We start from the raw sequence: 19260 nt of genomic DNA on the forward strand, positions 1-19260 counted from the left end.
GTTTTTTCTTTCTCCTCTACTCCTCTTGCCTTAAAAAGATCTTCATAAAAATCCTTAATTTCTTTTAGAACATTTGCATTTCCCTGTATTATTTCTCCATTTTTTCCTTTTATCTCCTTTATCGTTTCAGCATTCCCTTTTTTTTTTTCTAAATCAAAAAAGAATTTTGTACATTTTTCTCCCTCAACCATATACTGTGCTTTACTTCGTAATCTTGCTCCTTCATATTGCTTTTCCTCTACTTCTTTCAACTTTTCTTCGATTTCTTTGATCTTTTGAATGTCCTTATTTTCTTCATTTAATTCTTTTTCAAGACTTGCTTTCAATTCTTTCTCCTTAAACCTTTTACATTTTTGCACTAATTTACAATATTCAATTGAATATTTTTTTATAGCATACTTTACATTTTCCCACCATATTCTCTTATTTTCTGCATACATTACACTGTTTTTCTCATTCTCAATAATTTCTTTCACGCTTTCAACATAATGTTTGTCCTTCAAAATTTCTGTGTTTAAAACCCATACTCCAGGCCCTCTTTGTAATTTCTCCCAATCTATGTTAAAAAATAAAAACTTGTGATCACTTAAACTTGTCTCCTCATACTTAATATCTTCAATAAAATTCTCCACATTTCTTGTACACAAAATAAAATCAATCCTCGTATTACACACAAAATTCATCACAATTTGTCTTCTTGAAAACTCTTTTTTCCTTTGATTTCTTTCTCTCCACACATCAGTCATTTTAAAATCTTCCATTAAAAATTTTAGTTCTTTTCTTCCCATATCACTCTTAAAAACCATTCCTTCCGCCATGTCTTGTTTGCTAAAAACCGTATTAAAATCTCCCGCTATTACAATTTCTTTATAATCCTTTAAAAACTCTCTTAAATGATTAAAAAAAACCTTCTTTTCTTTTTCCTCCGTCGGCGCATGTACATTAACTAAAACAATTTTCTTCATCTCATAAATTACTTCTACAACCATACATTTTCCTTTTCCATCCTTGTATAAAACTTTACTCTCTTTAAAAACGTCACTTTTCATTAAAATTGCGACTCCTCTTCCACATTTTCCATCACCGTTATTATGTAAAATCCATCCTTCCCATTTCTTTCGATAGTCCATTAAAATATCATCTTTCCAGTTTGTTTCCTGCAGTAAAATGATGTCCTGATTTTTAAAATGATCAGTTACTCTTTCAAATTTCTTAAAATCTAAAAGTCCCCTCGCGTTAAAAGTCACACATCGTAAAACCATTAAAAAAATAAATAAAATAAAAACCTTAAATACCATCATCTCAGTCCATCTCCTCTCCTCGCCTTAACACCTCAAATCTATTTTCTCTTGTCAATTGGGACTTTAATTTCTTTTTTCGCGCATTATCAATATTTGGCGTTACCTTCATTGTTCTTCTCCTCAAAGGCCTTTTTTCCCGTCTGTCCATTACTCCTGCTTCTTCCATTTCATCGTCCTCTCTTTCGCTGTCTTGTGCTGTACTCCGTTGTTCCTCGTTACCTTCTTTGTCCATTAAAACATCCAAACTCTCCGATATCTCCATTTGTGTCCTTTCTGTGTCCTTTTCCCGTACCGTTTCCTCTTGATTTTCAGTTGCTTTTTCTTCAATTATCTGCTTTTCCGCCATTGCTTCTTCTCCTCCAGGCTCTGTTGACTGCTGTTTCTCTATTTGTCTCCCCTCTTCATTCGTTCTCTCTTCTGCGTTATCATTTCTTTTATGCATTTGTCTGGGCACCTGATTATCCACCCCTCCTTCCTCTTCCTCCATCCAACACTCACATTTGTTTATAAAATCATTGCAATCCGGGCACCTGACTGCTCTACACTGACGTGCAAAGTGTCCCAGCTCCTCGCACTTATAACATTTAAACTCGGGGCACTCCTTCAGCAAATGTTCCGAGCTCATGCACAGCCGACAGGTTTTCACCTGATGGCTGTGCATCACCCGGAAATGCTGGGAGCCCTCCGCAGTCTCAAACTTTGTGCTGTATGGTAGTGAGACCACCTCCTTAGGGAACCTCACTCTCACGTATCTCGTACCGTCCTCTATGTCGGTGCCCGGATACACTCTCCTTTTAAGTTTTGTGATTGGCACAACCTGCCAGCTTTCTAATTTCTCTAAAATGTCATAATCATCTAGGTACCCAGGCAAATGCATAAAAGAGACAACATACTCCTTATTTTTTAGCTTTCTTACGTTGCACTGCACACCTTTAATCATTAGTCCTTCCATTAGATCCTCGCACATTTCCTCATTTTCTAAAATCAGTTCATATTCATTATTATTTCGTGGTCTCATTACCAAAATGTTCCTTTGTCCAATCATATCTGCTACTGCTTTTATTAAATCTTCCGCTTTCAATCCTTCCACATTATCAACATTCACAATCACTGTTGCTTCTTTTGCGTAAATCCTTTGCTAACCTCTTTTCTTTGCTTTTTCACTGTTGTCATTTCCATCTCGTTGTCTATTTTGCTGTCCATTTTCTTTACCGTTGCTTTCGTTTTCAACATTTTCTCTGCTGTTTTCTGTTAAACTATCTTTCCTGGCGTCTTCATTTAAATCTTTTCCAGCTCGTTGTCGTTTTTCCATTCCCTTTTCGTTACCGTTGCTTTCATTTTCAAAGATTCCTCTTCTACTTTCAGTTAATCCATCCTGCCTTGCGTCTTTATTTAAATCATGTCCAGCTTGTTTTCGTTTATCCAGTCCAGTTTCGTTGCCAGTACTTTGTTCCTCAGCCATTTCAGTGTTGTTTGCCATGCGTCCGTCTGATCTTTTTTTAATTTTAACTAAATACAACAAAAAACCACCTCACAGTCAGCATAAAGCTGCTGTTCGGTGGTTTAAACTCAAAATAAACACTTCACAAACAATAAATTAAACTCAAACTATAAACTAAATTCAAATTTAACAAACCCACGTGAGGGAGCCTTTCTCCCTCTACTACCGGCACAGACACTTCCTGGAACGTACCAACTAGCGGGCGTGCTCAGGGTGGTGTGGCCGTAAGCGAGTGCTGACTCGATTCGAGAGACACTTCAAAACTAATGTGGCAACGCCATGCCATGGGAGAACGCTTACAGAAAGGACGCATTCATGGAAAAATGACATAAATAAATAATTAATTAATTAAATGCTTACAGCACCTAGTATTCCCAGGCGGTCTCCCAACCAAGTACTAACCAGGCCCGACCCTGCTTGGCTTCCGAGATCAGGCGAGAGCGGGCTTGCTCAGGGTGGTGTGGTCGTAAGCGAGTGCTGACTTGATTCAATAGACACTTCAAGACTTATGTGGCAACGCCATGACATCAGTGAACGCTTACAGAAAGAACGCATTCATGGGAAAAAATGACATAAATAATTAATTAATTAAATGCTTACTGCACCAGGTATTCCCAGGCGGTCTCCCATCCAAGTACTAACCAGGCCCGACCCTGCTTGGCTTCCGAGATCAGACGAGAGCGGGCGTGCTCAGGGTGGTGTGGCCGTAAGCGAATGCGGACTCGATTCGAGAGACACTTCAAAACTAATGTGGCAACGCCATGCCATGGGAGAACGATTACAGAAAGGACGCATTCATGGAAAGAAATGACATAAATAAATATTTAATTAATTAAAAGCTTAAGGCACCTGGTATTCCCAGGCGGTCTCCCATCCAAGTACTAACCAGGCCCGACCCTGCTTGGCTTCCGAGATCAGACGAGAGCGGGCGTGCTCAGGGTGGTGTGGCCGTAAGCGAGTACTAAATCGATTCGATAGACACTTCAAGACTTATGTGGCAACGCCATGACATCAGCGAACGCTTACAGAAAGAACGCATTCATGGGAAAAAATGACATAAATAATTAATTAAATGCTTACTGCACCAGGTATTCCCAGGCGGTCTCCCATTCAAATACTAACCAGGCCCGAACCTGCTTGGCTTCCGAGATCAGACGAGAGCGGGCGTGCTCAGGGTGGTGTGGCCGTAAGCGAATGCGGACTCGATTCGAGAGACACTTCTAGACTAATGTGGCAACGCAATGACATCGGTAAATGCTTACAAAAAGGACGTAATTATGGGAAAAAATGACATAAATAAATAAATTACTAATTAAATGCTTACAGCACCTGGTATTCCCAGGCGGTCTCCCATCCAAGTACTAACCAGGCCCGACCCTGCTTGGCTTCCGAGATCAGACGAGAGCGGGCTTGCTCAGGGTGGTGTGGCCGTAAGCGAGTGCTGACTTGATTCAATAGACACTTCAAGACTTATGTGGCAACGCCATGACATCAGTGAACGCTTACAGAAAGAACGCATTCATGGGAAAAAATGACATAAATAAATATTTAATTAATTAAATGCTCACAGCACCTGGTATTCCCAGGCGGTCTCCCAACCAAGTACTAACCAGGCCCGACCCTGCTTGGCTTCCGAGATCAGACGAGAGCGGGCTTGCTCAGGGTGGTGTGGCCGTAAGCGAGTGCTGACTTGATTCAATAGACACTTCAAGACTTATGTGGCAACGCCATGACATCAGTGAACGCTTACAGAAAGAACGCATTCATGGGTAAAAATGACATAAATAAATATTTAATTAATTAAATGCTCACAGCACCTGGTATTCCCAGGCGGTCTCCCATCCAAGTACTAACCAGGCCCGACCCTGCTTGGCATCCGAGATCAGACGAGAGCGGGCGTGCTCAGGGTGGTGTGGCCGTAAGCGAGTGCTGACTCGATTCGAGAGACACTTCAAAACTAATGTGGCAACAACATGCCATGGGAGAACTCTTACAGAAAGGACGCATTCATGGGAAAAAATGACATAAATAAATAATTCATTATTTAAACGCTTACAGCACCTGGTATTCTCAGGCGGTCTCCCATCCAAGTACTAACCAGGCCCGACCCTGCTTGGCTTCCGAGATCAGACGAGAGCGGGCATGCTCAGGGTGGTGTGGCCGTAAACAAGTGCAGACTCGATTCGAGAGACACTTCAAAACTAATGTGGCAACGCCATGCCATGGGAGAACGCTTACAGAAAGGATGCATTCATGGGAAAAAATGACATAAATAAATATTTAATTAATTAAATTCTCACAGCACCTGGTATTCCCAGGCGGTTTCCCATCCAAGTACTAACCAGGCCCGACCCTGCTTGGCATCCGAGATCAGACGAGAGCGGGCGTGCTCAGGGTGGTGTGGCCGTAAACGAGTGCTGACTCGATTCGATAGACACTTCAAGGCTAATGTGGCAACGCAATGACATCGGTAAATGCTTACAGAAAGGTCGCATTCATGGGAAAAAATGATATAAACAAATAATTATTAATTAAATGCTTACAGCACCTGGTATTCCCAGGCGGTCTCCCATCCAAGTACTAACCAGGCCCGACCCTGCTTGGCTTCCGAGATCAGACGAGAGCGGGCGTGCTCAAGGTGGTTTGGCCGTAAGCGAGTGCCGACGCGATTCGATAGACACTTCAAGTCTTATTTGGCAACGCCATGACATCAGTGAACGCTTACAGAAAGAACGCATTCATGGGAAAAGATGACATAAATAATTAATAAATAAAGGCTTACATCACCTGGTATTCCCAGGCGGTCTCCCATCCAAGTACTAACCAGGCCCGACCCTGCTTGGCTTCCGAGATCAGACGAGAGCGGGCGTGCTCAGGGTGGTGTGGCCATAAACGAGTGCTGACTCGATTCGAGAGACACTTCAAGGCTAATGTAGCAACGCAATGACATCGGTAAATGCTTACAGAAAGGACGCATTCATGGGAAAAATTGACATAAATAAATAATTAATTAAATGCTTACAGCACCTGGTATTCCCAGGCGGTTTCCCATCCAGGTACTAACCAGGCACGACCCTGTTTGGCATCCGAGATCAGACGAGAGCGGGCGTGCTCAGGGTGGTGTGGCCGTAAGCGAGTGCCGACGCGATTCGATAGACACTTCAAGTCTTATTTGGCAACGCCATGACATCAGTGAACGCTTACAGAAAGGACGCATTCATGGGAAAAAATGACATAAATAAATATTTAATTAATTAAATGCTTACAGCACCTAGTATTCCCAGGCGGTCTCCCAACCAAGTACTAACCAGGCCCGACCCTGCTTGGCTTCCGAGATCAGACGAGAGCGGGCTTGCTCAGGGTGGTGTGGCCGTAAGCGAGTGCTGACTTGATTCAATAGACACTTCAAGACTTATGTGGCAACGCCATGACATCAGTGAACGCTTACAGAAAGGACACATTCATGGGAAAAAATGACATAAATAAATATTTAATTAATTAAATGATTACAGCACCTAGTATTCCCAGGCGGTCTCCCAACCAAGTACTAACCAGGCCCGACCCTGCTTGGCTTCCGAGATCAGACGAGAGCGGGCTTGCTCAGGGTGGTGTGGCCGTAAGCGAGTGCTGACTTGATTCAATAGACACTTCAAGACTTATGTGGCAACGCCATGACATCAGTGAACGCTTACAGAAAGAACGCATTCATGGGAAAAAATGACATAAATAATTAATTAATTAAACGCTTACTGCACCAGGTATTCCCAGGCGGTCTCCCATCCAAGTACTAACCAGGCCCGACCCTGCTTGGCTTCCGAGATCAGACGAGAGCGGGCGTGCTCAAGGTGGTGTGGCCGTAAGCGAATGCGGACTCGAATCGAGTCCGCATTCGCTTACGGCCACACCACCTTGAGCACGCCCGCTCTCGTCTGATCTCGGAAGCCAAGCAGGCTTTAAACCTGTATACATTAGTTTTTTTCTGATTAACACAAAATAAGATATTTTGAGGAATGATGGTAAACCCACAGCAGATAGTGACCATTGACTCCCATAGTAGGAACAAAAAAATGATGGAATTTAATAGGTACCATCAGCTGTGTGCTAATTATAATCTAATAATAATTTTTCACAATATTTTCTTCATCATTTATAAAAATACTTCCAAAATATTTTTTTCCTACTATGGAAGTCAATGGTAATTTATTTCATTATTTGCTTTACAGGCTTGCAGAGCTGATATGATGACGACTTCAACATCCTCGACACAACTGAAGGCACAACTTAAAGCGTAACTAAACCCCTGGTGAGAGCGTGACTCCACCTACTGGCAATATTTGAAAAATGCAAGAAAAGTGGGCAGATCCCAACGAAAATAGAGGGGATGAACTAAGCTTGTATCAAGTGTGTGGTGGGATCGTAACAAGGGCGTGGTGAGCTTGAACCTGCTTACGTCACGAGTCATTTTTTGGACCCAACATCCAATAGGAAAATTCAACTGCAGTAGCCACCGTTCAACCTGAAGAGGGCAGCAATCAGACGTTTTTACACCATATATTGTAGTATTGAAACACTTTATATCCAAATGTCAAAAAAATACTAAAATCAATGAACAGCACTAATAAAGCATCATTCTTACAGATCATTTACTAAAAAATTTGGTTTAGGGTTTAGTTACTCTTTAAAGAGATTGTTCAATGAAAATTCTTTCATAATTTACTCATCCTTGTGTTGTTTTAAACGTGTATACATTAGATTTTTTCTGATTAACACAAAATAAAATATTTTGAGGAATGATGGTAAACCCACAGCAGATAGTGACCGTTGACTCCCATAGTAGGAATAAAAAAATGATGGAATTTTATAGGTTCAATGAAAATTCTTTCATAATTTACTCATCCTTGTGTTGTTTTAAACCTCTGTGCATTAGTTTTTTTCTGATTAACACAAAAGAAAATATTTTGAGGAATGATGGTAAACCCACAGGAGATAGTGACCATTGACTCCCATAGTATGAATAAAAAAATTATGGAATTTTATAGGTACAATCAACTGTGTGCTAATTATAATTTTTAAAAATATTTTCTTCATCATTTATCAAGATACTTCTAAAATATTTTTTTCCTACTATTGAAGTCAATGGAAATTTATTTCATTATTTGCTTTACAGGCTTGCAGAGCTGATATGATGACGACTTAAACATCCTTGACACAACTGAAGGCACAACTTAAAGAGGTAGTTCAATAAAAATTCTTTCATAATTTACTCATCCTCGTGTTGTTTTAAATGTGTATGCATTAGTTTTTTTCTGATTAACACAAAAGAAAATATTTTGGGGAATGATAGTAAACCCACAGCAGATAGTGACCATTGACTCCCATAGTAGGAATAAAAAAAATGATGGAATTTTATAGTTTCAATGAAAATTCTTTCATAATTTACTCATCCTTGTGTTGTTTTAAACCTGTAAACAATAGTTTTTTTCCTGATTAACACAAAATAAAATATTTTGAGGAATGATGGTAAACCCACAGCAGATAGTGACCTTTGACTCCCATAGTAGGAACAAAAAAATGATGGAATTTAATAGTTACCATCAGCTGTGTGCTAATTATAATCTAATAATAATTTTTCACAATATTTTCTTCATCATTTTTAAAAATACTTCCAAAATATTTTTTTCCTACTATGGAAGTCAATGGTAATTTATTTCATTATTTGCTTTACAGGCTTGCAGAGCTGATATGATGACGACTTCAACATCCTCGACACAACTGAAGGCACAACTTAAAAAGATTGTTCAATGAAAATTCTTTCATAATTTACTCATCCTCGTGTTGTTTTAAACGTGTATGCATTAGTTTTTTTCTGATTAACACAAAAGAAAATATTTTGAGGAATGATAGTAAACCCACAAAAAAATTATGGAATTTTATAGGTACAATCAACTGTGTGCTAATTATACATTTTTAAAATATTTTCTTCATCATTTATCAAGATACTTTTAAAATATTTTTTTCCTACTATGGAAGTCAATGGTAATTTATTTCATCATTTGCTTTACAGGCTTGCAGAGCTGATATGATGACGACTTAAACATCCTCGACACAACTGAAGGCACAACTTAAAGAGATTGTTCAATGAAAATTATTTCATAATTTACTCATCCTCGTGTTGTTTTAAACCTGTATGCATTAGTTTTTTTCTGATTAACACAAAAGAAAATATTTTGAGGAATGATGGTAAACCCACAGCAGATAGTGACCATTGACTCCCATAGTAGGAATAAAAAAATGAAGGAATTTTATATGTTAAATGAAAATTATTTCATAATTTACTCATCCTTGTGTTGTTTTAAACGTGTATCCATTAGTTTTTTTCTGATTAACACAAAAGAAAATATTTTGAGGAATGATGGTAAACCCACAGCAGATAGTGACCATTGACTCCCATAGTAGGAATAAAAAATGATGGAATTTTATAGGTTCAATGAAAATTCTTTCATAATTTACTCATCCTCGTGTTGTTTTAAACCTGTATGCATTAGTTTTTTCTGATTAACACAAAAGAAAATATTTTGAGGAATGATGGTAAACCCACAGCAGATAGTGACCATTGACTCCCATAGTAGGAATAAAAAAATGATGGAATTTTATAGGTACCATCTACTGTGTGCTAATTATATATATTTTTTAATATTTTCTTCATCATTTATCAAGATACTTCTAAATAATTTTTTCCCTACTATGGAAGTCAATGGTAATTTATTTCATTATTTGCTTTGCAGGCTTGCAGAGCTGATATGATGACGACTTAAACATCCTCGACACAACTGAAGGAACAACTTAAAGAGATTGTTCAATGAAAATTATTTCATTATTTACTCATCGTCGTGTTGTTTTAAACCTGTATGCATTAGTTTTTTTCGGATTAACACAAAAGATAATATTTTGAGGAATGATGGTAAACCCACAGCAGATAGTGACCATTGACTCCCATAGTAGGAATAAAAAAATGAAGGAATTTTATATGTTAAATGAAAATTCTTTCATAATTTACTCATCCTTGTGTTGTTTTAAACCTGTATGCATTAGTTTTTTTCTGATTAACACAAAATAAAAAAATTTTGAGGAATGATGGTAAACCCACAGCAGATAGTTACCATTGACTCCCATAGTAGGAGTAAAAAAATGATGGAATTTTATAGGTTCAATGAAAATTCTTTCATAATTTACTCATCCTTGTGTTGTTTTAAACCTGTATGCATTAGTTTTTTCTGATTAACACAAAAGAAAATATTTTGAGGAATGATGGTAAACCCACAGCAGATAGTGACCATTGACTCCCATAGTAGGAATAAAAAAATGATGGAATTTTATAGGTTCAATGAAAATTCTTTCATAATTTACTCATCCTTGTGTTGTTTTAAACCTGTATGCATTAGTTTTTTTCTGATTAACACAAAAGAAAATATTTTGAGGAATGATGGTAAACCCACAGCAGATAGTGACCATTGACTCCCATAGTAGGAATAAAAAAAGATGGAATTTTATAGGTTCAATGAAAATTCTTTCATAATTTACTCATCCTCGTGTTGTTTTAAACCTGTATGCATTAGTTTTTTCTGATTAACACAAAAGAAAATATTTTGAGGAATGATGGTAAACCCACAGCAGATAGTGACCATTGACTCCCATAGTAGGAATAAAAAAATGAAGGAATTTTATATGTTAAATGAAAATTATTTCATAATTTACTCATCCTTGTGTTGTTTTAAACGTGTATGCATTAGTTTTTTTCTGATTAACACAAAAGAAAATATTTTGAGGAATGATGGTAAACCCACAGCAGATAGTGACCATTGACTCCCATAGTAGGAATAAAAAAAGATGGAATTTTATAGGTTCAATGAAAATTCTTTCATAATTTACTCATCCTCGTGTTGTTTTAAACCTGTATGCATTAGTTTTTTTCTGATTAACACAAAAGAAAATATTTTGAGGAATGATGGTAAACCCACAGCAGATAGTGACCATTGACTCCCATAGGAGGAATAAAAAAATAAAGGAATTTTATATGTTAAATGAAAATTATTTCATAATTTACTCATCCTTGTGTTGTTTTAAACTTGTATCCATTAGTTTTTTTCTGATTAACACAAAAGAAAATATTTTGAGGAATGATGGTAAACCCACAGCAGATAGTGACCATTGACTCCCATAGTAGGAATAAAAAATGATGGAATTTTATAGGTTCAATGAAAATTCTTTCATAATTTACTCATCCTCGTGTTGTTTTAAACCTGTATGCATTAGTTTTTTCTGATTAACACAAAAGAAAATATTTTGAGGAATGATGGTAAACCCACAGCAGATAGTGACCATTGACTCCCATAGTAGGAATAAAAAAAGATGGAATTTTATAGGTTCAATGAAAATTCTTTCATAATTTACTCATCCTCGTGTTGTTTTAAACCTGTATGCATTAGTTTTTTTCTGATTAACACAAAAGAAAATATTTTGAGGAATGATGGTAAACCCACAGCAGATAGTGACCATTGACTCCCATAGTAGGAATAAAAAAATGAAGGAATTTTATATGTTAAATGAAAATTATTTCATAATTTACTCATCCTTGTGTTGTTTTAAACGTGTATCCATTAGTTTTTTTCTGATTAACACAAAAGAAAATATTTTGAGGAATGATGGTAAACCCACAGCAGATAGTGACCATTGACTCCCATAGTAGGAATAAAAAATGATGGAATTTTATAGGTTCAATGAAAATTCTTTCATAATTTACTCATCCTCGTGTTGTTTTAAACCTGTATGCATTAGTTTTTTCTGATTAACACAAAAGAAAATATTTTGAGGAATGATGGTAAACCCACAGCAGATAGTGACCATTGACTCCCATAGTAGGAATAAAAAAATGATGGAATTTTATAGGTACCATCTACTGTGTGCTAATTATATATATTTTTTAATATTTTCTTCATCATTTATCAAGATACTTCTAAATAATTTTTTCCCTACTATGGAAGTCAATGGTAATTTATTTCATTATTTGCTTTGCAGGCTTGCAGAGCTGATATGATGACGACTTAAACATCCTCGACACAACTGAAGGAACAACTTAAAGAGATTGTTCAATGAAAATTATTTCATTATTTACTCATCGTCGTGTTGTTTTAAACCTGTATGCATTAGTTTTTTTCGGATTAACACAAAAGATAATATTTTGAGGAATGATGGTAAACCCACAGCAGATAGTGACCATTGACTCCCATAGTAGGAATAAAAAAATGAAGGAATTTTATATGTTAAATGAAAATTCTTTCATAATTTACTCATCCTTGTGTTGTTTTAAACCTGTATGCATTAGTTTTTTTCTGATTAACACAAAATAAAAAAATTTTGAGGAATGATGGTAAACCCACAGCAGATAGTTACCATTGACTCCCATAGTAGGAGTAAAAAAATGATGGAATTTTATAGGTTCAATGAAAATTCTTTCATAATTTACTCATCCTTGTGTTGTTTTAAACCTGTATGCATTAGTTTTTTCTGATTAACACAAAAGAAAATATTTTGAGGAATGATGGTAAACCCACAGCAGATAGTGACCATTGACTCCCATAGTAGGAATAAAAAAATGATGGAATTTTATAGGTTCAATGAAAATTCTTTCATAATTTACTCATCCTTGTGTTGTTTTAAACCTGTATGCATTAGTTTTTTTCTGATTAACACAAAAGAAAATATTTTGAGGAATGATGGTAAACCCACAGCAGATAGTGACCATTGACTCCCATAGTAGGAATAAAAAAATGAAGGAATTTTATATGTTAAATGAAAATTATTTTATAATTTACTCATCCTTGTGTTGTTTTAAACGTGTATCCATTAGTTCCCTTTCAGTCGGTCACTACGACGTCACGTCGTGACCGACGAATTGGGAACTCGCTTAGAGAGACCAATCTGCTTCGAATACTACTAAAACGCCAATGAACTTGGCATTGAGATATTTGCATAATGCTGGCGCCGCCCCGCCAGGTGCGTATATAAGCAGCAGGTGCAAATAGGGAAATTAGCTTTTATTCGCTTCGAAAGCCTGCAGTATCTGCTACTGAGAAGCTACTTTACTCTGGTGGGATTCGATTGCTGAAGTTGGTTGGACTAGCAGTACCACAGCGGACGCTTCGCTTAATTCCACGACTCTACACCTGTTTGTTGTTTTGAGTTTAGTGTGTGCGTTGCCTTTCCCTGTGCGCATCATCAACTGAGCATCTGAGTGAATTTCCCTAAAAGAGTGATACGAGAGAGCTTTGTGCCTTGTTAAAGGCAGCCACTCTCTCGTATATCCGGACATCAGCGTCCTTTTCAGGATGGCTTTTCGTCCGTGCGATCTTGGGTGCGGCAAATACATGGGTCCGAAGGACGGTCACGAGCGTTGTCTTTCGTGTTTGGGCATCGAGCACGCAGAGGCAGCGTTCGCTGGGGGTAAGTGTTCTCACTGCGAGAACATGTCCCTTGTGGATTTGCGCAGACGGTTGTCTTTCCTCCGGGAAAAACGCAACCCTCGTCATGCGAGTGCTGAACGCCGCCACGGTGCGGCTGTGAAGCTCTCTAAGGACGACCTGCGCATCACTGTGCTGAGCCGAGCGGGGGATTCGTCCTCAGGCTCTCAGCCTCCTCATCCACAGCCGGTTGATGTGCCGATGGAGACTTCAGCGTCGTGTTCTACGATGTCTCTAGAATCCATCGCGCCGCCCTCCGGGTCCACCGACGCCGCAGCATCCGAGGGTGGGCCTCCTCCCCCTGACGTGGACCCCGACGCCCTTCCTCCCTCTGGTCGGGTTGGGACGCCGGAGTTCGATCCAGAGATGGTGGCCGTGCTCGCTCGAGCGGCTGAGACCGTAGGGTTAGAGTGGGTTCCCCCCCCTCAGCCCGAACCGTCCCGCCTGGATGATTGGTTCTTTGGAGCTGCCCGGGTTTCACAACCCTCTCCACCGGTGCCTTTCTTCCCCGAGGTGCACGAGGAGCTGACTAGAACCTGGAAGTCGCCGTTTTCCACGAGATTACGGCCGTTTCAGCCCTCCCCCCTCACCTCCCTCACCAGCGGAGCCGCTAAGGGTTATACGGGGATCCCTCCCGTGGAGCGTGCTGTCGCGATGCAGCTGTGTCCGGCACACGCTCCCTCTTGGAAGGACCGCCCAACCCTCCCCTCTCGTGCCTGCAGACAGTCCTCCGGTTTAACGGGCGCTGCCCACCAGGCATGTGGAGAGGCGGCTTCAGCCCTGCACGCAATGGCGTTGCTGCAGGTTCATCAAGCGAAAGCCTTGAGGGATCTGCACGAGGGAGGACACGACTCGCCTGTCCTTTCGGAGCTCCGGGCTGCCACTGATCTGGCTCTTCGCGCTACGAAGGTGACAGCGCAGGCGATTGGTCGTGCCATGTCCACGATGGTGGTCCAGGAACGCCACTTATGGCTATGTCTGGCGGACATGTCGGATGCGGAGAAGAACAAGTTCTTAGACGCTCCCGTGTCCCAGGCTGGTCTCTTCGGTGAGTCGGTGGAGTCTTTTGCCCAGCAGTTCTCCGCCGCCCAGAAGCAGACGGAGGCGATCGCTCAGATCATGCCCCGGCGCAAGCGACCTGCATCTCGCCCTCCAGCGCCGGCGGCCCCGTCTGCTCCTCGCCGAGGGCGCCCTGCGGCGGCTGCCTCCACCCCCCCCACTAGAACATCTTCCAGGCCACGGAGGGGGAACAGCCGTCGGCAGCCCGCCCCGCCCGCCCCACCCGCTTCCCGTGGTAAACGGAAATCGAAGCGGCCCTGAGACGGGCGACCTGGATTCGGATGGGATCACTCTATGGGAGACGGTGATGGCATCGCTCCCTCCACCGGTAGAGGGCCGGGTGGAGAATCTTTGGTTTCGTTTTGTCTGTTCCGCCGGCTTCTCAGCCGGCACCCACAAAACCACAAAAAGAGTGCATTCCTATTCCTTCTCCAGGTCTCCAGAGGATCGAGAGAGATGTGAGCGGGCATTTACGTGCTCTTCCTCCCTCTCCTCTATCGCCAGCGGGTGTCCTGAGGAGTTCCAGCTCTCCGCTGAGGAGACGGGACCACCAGCACCCTCCTCGGAGTCTGTGCTCTCCGCTGAGGAGACCAGACGACCGTCACCCTCAGCGGGCTCAGGTCAGTGTCACACACACATACTCTAGATGCTTATGCTGTCACAGCAGACGCACCGGCAGTCCCACCTGTCTCGCTTCGCTGCCCCACCGCGGGTACTTCGGTAGTGTCGTTAATTCTCCTCGTACGGTGCCTGGGTGCTTGGCTTCAGTTCCCAGCCCGTTTCGTTGGGTTTTACGCACAATCCGCCTCGGTTACAAGATCCGGCACACCCCAAAATTCTCGGGCTTTCGTTTCACTGTGGTGAAAGCGCCCGATGCACATGTACTGCGTGCAAAGGTCGATGTCCTGTTGGCGAAGGATGTATCGAGCCGGTCCCTCTTACCGAGATGATGATGATGATAGGGTTTTTCCAGCCTTTATCTCATAGTACCCAAAATACGCGGCGGGTTACGATCGATTTGATTTACGCACCGGCTCTACAAAGGTGTTCTTTTGGACGATAACGCCGAGGCTCGTATTTCAATATTCAGATCGTTTGCAGCCTTAGACCTGTAAGACGTGTACTTTATGTGTCCATCTCCCCTCGCTTTAGACCGTTTTTCGCTCTGCGTCGTGGGGTGGGCATATTAATACTAAGTACATCATTCGAGCTGTCTCTCTCTCTCCGTGTCTCCATGTGCTAGTCACGGCTTTAAAATATCAGAGAGAGGGTTGTTCGCATTCTGCTTTTATGTACGTCGACTTATAATAGCCCATTCTTGGCAGACGTGCGCGAACACAGAGTTAATGCTTCGGCATCTCGCTCGTTTATGTCTTCAGGTCGACTGGGAAAGAGTACTTTGCCCCGTGCAGAGGATCCTTTTTCTCAGTATGGAAACTAGACTCGATCGACTAAATGGCGTGTTTTACAAGAGCGCGCAACCAGTCAGTTCTGACTTGCCTCGGTTTAATTCGAGGGAAGTACGCGGTCCCTCTGAAACAATTTCAGAAGCTCCTGGACATATGACAGCATGCTGCGGCTGTGACACCGCCCGAGCTGCTTCATATGAGACCGCTTCAGCGTTGGCTTACGATCGAGTCTCGAGGAGAGCGTGGCGCACCGGCATACACCGTGTAAACATTACACCTGCGTGTCATTCCAACTTCCCCGTGGTAGACCCGGCATTTCCGATAGACAATGCGCCCCTGAAAGGTCTCCTGGCATTCTGTAGCATGTATGCCCTTAGCACGGGATGATCGCCACGTATGACGGGCTTGCAGTCTCAGGGGTGTGCATAGCACCCCAACTGCCGCGAGCGGTGCGCTGTATATCTGGGACTTGTACGCTCCGCTGTGGAGATGCGAGGGAAGGATGTATTAGCCGACACCGACAACATTGAGACTGTTGCGTTATTTACCGTTAAGGCGGTTTTGCGCTCTCGTCACCTGTCGCATCTCGCTCGTCATCTCCTCCTTTGGAGTCAGAAGCATCTGAGGTCCCTTCGTGCCATTCACATTCCGGGCTCGCTCAATACAGCAGCGGACGCGCTTCTCGAGCTGCGCGCCCCGGCGAATGGCGACTCCACCCCCAGACGGTCCAGCTAATTTGGAAGAAGTTCGGTCGTGCGCAGACAGACCTGTTTGCGTCGCCGGACGATACCCACTGTCGCCTATTTTATTCACTAACCGAGGGCAGCCTCGGCGTGGACGCATTGGCACACAGCTGGCCTCGGGGGATGCGCAATACGCATTCCTTCCAGTGAGCTTAATCGCACAGACACTGTGCAAAGTCAGGCAGGACGAGGAGAGCCTTTTATTAATCGTCCGTACTGGACGACTGGGAATTGGTTTTTCATAGTTAATGCTCCTCGCGACAGCCCTCCCTGGCGGATTCCCCTGAGGAAGGACTTTCTTTCTTAGGAAGGGGCACATTGGCACTCGCGCCCCGACCCGTGGGATCTCCATGTATGGTCGTTGAGCGCGCGCAAGGTTTAGGTGATTTATCGCAAACGGTATCTAACACCATCGACGCGGTTCGAGCACCGTCCACAAGACGGGCTTACGCGCTTAATGAAACCTTTTTCGTCACCTGGTGCTCTTTGCAACGCGAGGACCCCAGAGAATTCCCCATTAACATTGTGCTTTATATCTTCAACATAGGTTAGTTGGTAGGCTGTCCCTTCGCCATTAAAGTTGATATCGCCGCTATTTCTGCTCGTCACTCACTCACTTATCAACGGCAGATCAGTTGGCCAGCATGATTTGGTTATTACACTATAAGAGGCGCTCGCAGGCTAAACCCCTCGCGCCCTCCTTCTATTCCTCCTTGGGACCTGTCCATGGTGCTGAAAGCCCTTCAGGCCCCCCCGTTCGAGCCTTTGCAGTCTGCGAGTCTGAAGCTTTTATCAATGAAAGCTCTGACCCTGCTAGCTTTGGCCTCAGTGAAAAGAGTTCCTATCCCGCTCAGGTAGGGCGCTTCCCAGTCGCTGGCACTTCTGTGGGGTTAAAGGAACATCTAGTGCCCGGCCTTCTGCCTTAAAACCTACCTCCTCCTCCTTAAGTGGAACCGGAGGGCTTTTACGCAGTCACTGGAAGAGGTCAGCCCCTAGTGGCGTTTTGATAGGGATTCCCAATTCGTCGGTCACGACGTGACGTCGTAGTGACCGACTGAAAGGGAACGTCTCGGTTACGGATGTAACCCTCGTTCCCTGAAGGAGGGAACGGAGACGTCACGTCCCGTCGCCACAGGTGCTGCCACCTGCTGTTACGGCCGGTCACACTTTCCGGCTTTCTCAGCGAATAAGAAGCTAATTTCCCTATTTGCACCTGCTGCTTATATACGCACCTGGCGGGGCGGCGCCAGCATTATGCAAATATCTCAATGCCAAGTTCATTGGCGTTTTAGTAGTATTCGAAGCAGATTGGTCTCTCTAAGCGAGTTCCCAATTCGTCGGTCACGACGTGACGTCTCCATTCCCTCCTTCAGGGAACGAGGGTTACATCCGTAACCGAGACGTTTTTTTCTGATTAACACAAAAGAAAATATTTTGAGGAATGATGGTAAACCCACAGCAGATAGTTACCATTGACTCCCATAGTAGGAATAAAAAAATGATGGAATTTTATAGGTTCAATGAAAATTCTTTCATAATTTACTCATCCTTGTGTTGTTTTAAACCTGTATGCATTAGTTTTTTTCTGATTAACACAAAAGAAAATATTTTGAGGAATGATGGTAAACCCACAGCAGATAGTGACCATTGACTCCCATAGTAGGAATAAAAAAAGATGGAATTTTATAGGTTCAATGAAAATTCTTTCATAATTTACTCATCCTCGTGTTGTTTTAAACCTGTATGCATTAGTTTTTTTCTGATTAACACAAAAGAAAATATTTTGAGGAATGATGGTAAACCCACAGCAGATAGTGACCATTGACTCCCATAGTAGGAATAAAAAAAAGATGGAATTTTATAGGTTCAATGAAAATTCTTTCATAATTTACTCATCCTTGTGTTGTTTTAAACCTGTATGCATTAGTTTTTTTCTGATTAACACAAAAGAAAATATTTTGAGGAATGATGGTAAACCCACAGCAGATAGTGACCATTGACTCCCATAGTAGGAATAAAAAAAAGATGGAATTTTATAGGTTCAATGAAAATTCTTTCATAATTTACTCATCCTCGTGTTGTTTTAAACCTGTATGCATTAGTTTTTTTCTGATTAACACAAAAGAAAATATTTTGAGGAATGATGGTAAACCCACAGCAGATAGTGACCATTGACTCCCATAGTAGGAATAAAAAAATGAAGGAATTTTATATGTTAAATGAAAATTATTTCATAATTTACTCATCCTTGTGTTGTTTTAAACGTGTATCCATTAGTTTTTTTCTGATTAACACAAAAGAAAATATTTTGAGGAATGATGGTAAACCCACAGCAGATAGTTACCATTGACTCCCATAGTAGGAATAAAAAAATGATGGAATTTTATAGGTTCAATGAAAATTCTTTCATAATTTACTCATCCTTGTGTTGTTTTAAACCTGTATGCATTAGTTTTTTTCTGATTAACACAAAAGAAAATATTTTGAGGAATGATGGTAAACCCACAGCAGATAGTGACCATTGACTCCCATAGTAGGAATAAAAAAAAGATGGAATTTTATAGGTTCAATGAAAATTCTTTCATAATTTACTCATCCTCGTGTTGTTTTAAACCTGTATGCATTAGTTTTTTTCTGATTAACACAAAAGAAAATATTTTGAGGAATGATGGTAAACTCACAGCAGATAGTGACCATTGACTCCCATAGTAGGAATAAAAAAATGATGGA

At 41.5% G+C, this 19260-nt stretch overlaps 6 non-coding genes and 9 pseudogenes across 6 annotated transcripts; all 15 read right to left on the reverse strand.

Annotated features, from left to right (window-relative positions):
- Positions 1-3155: 3155 nt before the first annotated feature.
- On the reverse strand, positions 3156-3274 carry LOC135751202 (5S ribosomal RNA; annotated as a pseudogene).
- Positions 3275-3395: 121 nt separating this feature from the next.
- LOC135750998 (5S ribosomal RNA) lies at positions 3396-3514 on the reverse strand. Its single transcript, XR_010532895.1, has one exon. It is a non-coding gene; the product is annotated as a 5S ribosomal RNA (ribosomal RNA).
- Positions 3515-3639: 125 nt separating this feature from the next.
- On the reverse strand, positions 3640-3758 carry LOC135750994 (5S ribosomal RNA). Its single transcript, XR_010532890.1, has one exon. It is a non-coding gene; the product is annotated as a 5S ribosomal RNA (ribosomal RNA).
- Positions 3759-3875: 117 nt separating this feature from the next.
- On the reverse strand, positions 3876-3994 carry LOC135751187 (5S ribosomal RNA; annotated as a pseudogene).
- A 125-nt stretch (positions 3995-4119) lies between these two features.
- LOC135750995 (5S ribosomal RNA) lies at positions 4120-4238 on the reverse strand. The gene has a single exon (XR_010532891.1). It is a non-coding gene; the product is annotated as a 5S ribosomal RNA (ribosomal RNA).
- Positions 4239-4363: 125 nt separating this feature from the next.
- LOC135751089 (5S ribosomal RNA) lies at positions 4364-4482 on the reverse strand (annotated as a pseudogene).
- Positions 4483-4607: 125 nt separating this feature from the next.
- LOC135751031 (5S ribosomal RNA) lies at positions 4608-4726 on the reverse strand. The gene has a single exon (XR_010532926.1). It is a non-coding gene; the product is annotated as a 5S ribosomal RNA (ribosomal RNA).
- Positions 4727-4851: 125 nt separating this feature from the next.
- LOC135751029 (5S ribosomal RNA) lies at positions 4852-4970 on the reverse strand. Its single transcript, XR_010532924.1, has one exon. It is a non-coding gene; the product is annotated as a 5S ribosomal RNA (ribosomal RNA).
- Positions 4971-5095: 125 nt separating this feature from the next.
- LOC135751167 (5S ribosomal RNA) lies at positions 5096-5214 on the reverse strand (annotated as a pseudogene).
- Positions 5215-5338: 124 nt separating this feature from the next.
- Positions 5339-5457, reverse strand: LOC135751234 (5S ribosomal RNA). The gene has a single exon (XR_010532972.1). It is a non-coding gene; the product is annotated as a 5S ribosomal RNA (ribosomal RNA).
- A 120-nt stretch (positions 5458-5577) lies between these two features.
- On the reverse strand, positions 5578-5696 carry LOC135751050 (5S ribosomal RNA; annotated as a pseudogene).
- Positions 5697-5817: 121 nt separating this feature from the next.
- LOC135751182 (5S ribosomal RNA) lies at positions 5818-5936 on the reverse strand (annotated as a pseudogene).
- A 125-nt stretch (positions 5937-6061) lies between these two features.
- LOC135751109 (5S ribosomal RNA) lies at positions 6062-6180 on the reverse strand (annotated as a pseudogene).
- Positions 6181-6305: 125 nt separating this feature from the next.
- LOC135751150 (5S ribosomal RNA) lies at positions 6306-6424 on the reverse strand (annotated as a pseudogene).
- A 121-nt stretch (positions 6425-6545) lies between these two features.
- Positions 6546-6664, reverse strand: LOC135751061 (5S ribosomal RNA; annotated as a pseudogene).
- Positions 6665-19260: the final 12596 nt, after the last annotated feature.

Source organism: Paramisgurnus dabryanus, chromosome 18 (assembly GCF_030506205.2).
Source record: "Paramisgurnus dabryanus chromosome 18, PD_genome_1.1, whole genome shotgun sequence".
NCBI classification, from domain to species: domain Eukaryota; kingdom Metazoa; phylum Chordata; class Actinopteri; order Cypriniformes; family Cobitidae; genus Paramisgurnus; species Paramisgurnus dabryanus.